Source organism: Vespa velutina, chromosome 12 (genome assembly GCF_912470025.1).
Source record: "Vespa velutina chromosome 12, iVesVel2.1, whole genome shotgun sequence".
NCBI lineage: Eukaryota > Metazoa > Arthropoda > Insecta > Hymenoptera > Vespidae > Vespa > Vespa velutina.
In genome coordinates, this window is record NC_062199.1 from 1,105,001 (window position 1) to 1,110,000 (window position 5,000).

The window sequence follows — 5,000 nt, forward strand, 5'->3', positions numbered from 1 at the left end:
ATTTTCGCTCGGTTCCTTGAATATAACCGAGCTATCCAGGGGCCAAGAATATTTTATACTTTTTTTTATTCTCTTGCACTAGCACAATACTTTTATATTTATATTATATATGTTTCTATCTATGTATGTATGTATGTATCTATATATATATATATATACATTCTCTTGCTCTTTTTTTTTATATATATCGTAGAAAGAAATATTTATGCAAAATTTATTATTCTATATTAAAATCTTTATATTTTACTTAAAAAATATTTACTTAAGAAATATGAAAATATGTTCCTACTATACGAATACTTAAGTCCGTTCCCCTCTGTACATGATGCTTGTTTGTGTGTATATATATATATATATATACACATTCACACTTCATATTCTTTTATGTTTTATATATTTCTTATGAAGAAATATTGATGAAAAAAATGTATGATTAAATATATATAATATATATATATATTTTTTTTTTATTTTATGTATATATTTCTTCGAATAAATTTATTATTGTATATAAATATTTCTATTTTTATTTTGAGATAGTACTGAAATATGATATATTTACATACACATACATGTATCTCTCTCTCTCTCTCTCTCTCTCTCTCTCTCTCTCTCTCTCTCCTTCTTTCTCTTGCATTTCTCTCAATCTGGTAGCGTGAACTTTCTCGCCGTAAGGAGAGAGAATCGGCGATCTTTCGCACGCACTTTCCGTGGACGCTCGTTTTGGAGCGTTGACTCCGTTCACCCGTTCCGTTCCAATTTTCACGCGGAGAAAGAAGAGAAAGAAAGAGAAAGAAGAGTAGTAGGAGGATCATGAAGGAGGGTGAGGAGGAGGAGGAGGGTGAAGAGGGTGAGGAGGAGGAGGGTGAGAAGAATGAGGCGACAGCAGTGGCAATGATGGCGGCCACGATGACGCCAACAACAACAACAACAACAATAACAAGAACGATGACAACAATGAAAACGACGATTTTAGTAATCCAGCTTTTCTTATTTTCTTTGTACGAACGAAGCGTAGAGAATAATAGTTCATAGGAAGGAAATTTTTGACTAATCGAAATCGATCATTCTCGATGCTATCTAACGTTCGTAATTTATTCAATAGATCTTCTTTGAAATCTCCAATTCTGAATCTATTTTTAAAGTTTATCCTATTAATACGAAGACGAATAGATATCATCTCATTTCGTTACTCTTACTTCCTCTCTTTCTTTTTCACCTTCTATGCGACTATTTTCGAATCTTTTAAAGGTCCATACACTCCGATATATATTTGAATATATATGTAATATTAATAAAATAGTTAGTTAATTATTTTATATTCCTCTTTGTTGAATTACTCTTTTTATGTTGCCTGAAGATAATGATCATAATTGCCAAGATAAACAAGATATTATTATTTTTTATATAAATCCTTTTAATATAAAGTTTGCATAAATTCATAATACATTTGTTTATATATCATACTCGTGGCGAAAATTCTTATATAAAAAAGAATGCATATGTACGTTTTAATTTTAATCTCGAGGATTACGTTCTAACACGATTAAAAATTTTTCAACGCGCAAAGGATTTTTCTAGTTACTTAACATTATTCTCCCTTTATAATTACCATATAATCATAATTATTACCGATGTATAAACTAAAATCTCTCTCTTTCTCCCTCTCTCTCTCTCTCTCTCTCTCTCTCTCTCTCTCCTTTTAGAAAGAAGTTAAATAAATTAAAACAAATAATAAAGGATAAATTAATCCGTCTACCTCCGAAAGAAGAAGAAAAAGAGGAGAATGTATAAAAAAAAAAAAGAAAAAAGAAAAAAAAATATATATAGTCCGTATTAAAAGTTATAGCGCTTCTTTTTTCTTTTCCTTTTTCCTTAAGATGTCTGTTCTTTTAGTTTCCTTCAAAAGTTGCATCATCAAAATTTATTATGCACGTACTGCAATTATTTTTGTCGTTCCTTACTAACGATCGATTTCTTCGAAGCAAAAGATAGATAGATGGATAGATAGAGAAAAGGATAGAAAGAAAGAGAGAGGGGGGGGAGGGGTGGGGGGTGGGAGGAAAGAAAAGGAGAGAAAGAGAGAGAAAGGGGTGCGGAATAGGAAGAGAAAAGAGAGTTGCATTAAAGAAAGTGTAGCTTCGAGGGATAGGGGAGTATAGAAAAAGGGGGAAAAGAATACGAGAAAGGGGTTCTCTATCGATTCTCGACTGCGCGAGAACATCGACTCGATTTTTCTCTTTCTCTTTCATTTCTTTTTCTATTTTCTTTTCTTTTTCTCTGTTATTCTCGAGGATCTCTTTCGTTATATCATTCACTAAAGAAAAATTCATTTTTCTAAGTAAAATTTTCTCGATCGATCGGCCTACAGATATACATACGTACGTACATATGTGTATATGGATACAGATATATTCTTCTTTAACAAGAACGGGAGATACTGTATGCGTGCGAATGTGTGTTGTATCGTACTTGTGAGAGAACCGAAAAGAAAAAAAAATTTTCTTTCACATCGAATGAGGGTGAAAGGTTTCGGAATAGCAAAAAGAGAGTGAGGAGAAAGAGAGAGAGAGATTGGGGGGAGGGGGCGGGGGAGAAATAGGGAAAAAATTATTCCCATAAGTATTCTTAACGAATAATCCACATCAATGACGCTTACATATCTTCCCACAATGCGAATAATTCTATTTGCTTTTGTTTTGTCAACTGGTGGCCTCGATTTTTGTAAATATTTTGCCACGAATTTTTCTTTTTTTCTCTTTTCTATTTTTCTTTTCCTTCCTTTTTTTTTCTTTTCTTTTTTTTTTTTTTTCCTTGTTTACGCATCGACGTTAACAATAAAAATAAAATGAAATGAAATAAAATAAAATCAAAAGATAATATAAATAAAGAAGATAAATAGCTCGTTCCCTTTTCTTTTCTTTTTCTTTCTTTTTTTGCTTTTCTTTTTTTCCCTCTTTATGCGAATATCACGAATTATGTCATCGTACAGATATTTAAAGCAACTTTTTAAAGGAAAACAAAAAACAAAAAAGGAGATGTTCTTTTTCGAAGCGGACAAATTTCCATAGCCAAAAAAAATGCACAAATTTATATTATTTTGCGTATTAATTCGTTCATAAAAACTTCATAGGTATATAAAATATAATTAATTATAATTATATATATATATATTTATATATATGTGTGTGTTTGTAAGACACACGTAGCATACATACATATATAGGTATATAGGAAATATCGAGGATCTTGAATAGAATGACGCAGAGTATCGATCGATCGCGAGTACCGTTTCAACGAAAACGAGAACAGAGGAGGTAGAGAAGAAAGAGAAGGATGAAGAGGAGGAGGAGATGGAAGAGGAGCGGTGAAGGGGGAGAGGGTGGAGGAAGTCCAGCTTTCGTGACGTCGGAGCAGAACACGAACAACGGTGGAAACAGGAGAAAGAGAAAGAATTGGTCAACAACATATTGGAAGAGGGAGTTGTTGTATGGGTGTGTATGTGTATGTGTATGTGTATGAGTCCGTGCTCGCGCGCGCGCGCATGGTCCTAATTTTCGTCCTGTCGTCGTACCGTAAGGCATAACAGTACTGCATTCCAAATGCCCTTCGTTTCTTCGTTTCTCTCCGTTCACCTTTCTGAGAGAGAGAGAGAGAGAGAGAGAGAGAGAGAAAAGAGAGAGAGAGAAAGGTGCAGCACTCTCGGCCTCTCACCTGTTCCCCTTCGCCCTACCACTCTCTCTTCATAGTTTCATTTATGTACGTGTGTATGTATATACATATGTGTGTGTATATACATATAGTTAGGTTTATCGAAAAATTCCGTTCGTTTTATTTTTATTATTCTTCTTTTTCTTTTTTTTTTTAAATTGAAAAGTTTAAGAATAAAAATTTACGTGCGTCTGTTTGTACATATATATATATATATATATCGCGCGCGCGCGCGCGCGTGCGTGTGTGTGTGTGCGCGCGCACGTGTGCATATCCATTTTGCATTTATTTTAAAATTTATTATAAATATATAAACGCGTTTGCGGATGTGTCTACATATATATATATACATATACATATACATATGTATACATATACATATGTATACATATACATATGTATACATATATATATATATATATATATATATATATATATATATATATATATATATGAAACTAACTTTCAGCTTTTCCGCCATTTTCTTTTAATAACGTCGGAAAGGAAGACAGGGACGAACGAAGAAGTATAGAAAAAAATTGATAAAGAAGAAGACTTTTGATACGGGGAGGAAGAGAGAAAGAGATAGATAGATAGAGAGAAAGAGAAGGAGAGAGAGAGAGAAATAGATAGAGATAAATAGAGAGAGAGAGAGAGAGAGAGAGAGAGAGATAAGACGATGCCGGAAACGTCTATTTCATGAAGAGCGTAGAAAGAAAGAGATAGAGAAACGGAGAGGAGAGGAGAAGAGAGGAAAGGAGAGGAGAGGAGAGAGAGAGAGAGAGAGAGAGATAGGGAGAGAGAAAGGAAAGATTCCTTCTACCGAAGTAGCAACGAAGCAACAGTACTTCGAGATTATTCTTTCTTTGACTCGTGTAGAAGAAAAAGAAGAAAGAATGACGGAGGTAGAAAAAGAGAAAAAAAAAAGAAAAAAAACGAAAGAGAGAGAGAGAGGGAGAGAGAGAGGGAATTTCTTGTACAATATCACGTTATTACGGTTCTACGCGTTCTCGAATTTTCTACCGTTACAAGAAGATGAAGAAGAAGGACAAAGAAGAAGAAGAAGAAGAAGAAGAAAGAAAGAAAAAGAATCGAGTGTACTCGATAGGAGGTCGAAGTATCTCTCGATTTCGGCACGAACGCCCGCGAAATTTTAAATGTGGTTCACGAAACTGTTACGAGCGTTTTACATTTCGTTCCTTTTTTTTTCTTTTCTTTTTTTTTTTTTCTTTTTTTTTTTTTTATGGATATTCCCTTTATTTCGTTTCGCGCGAATAATTTCTACGGGA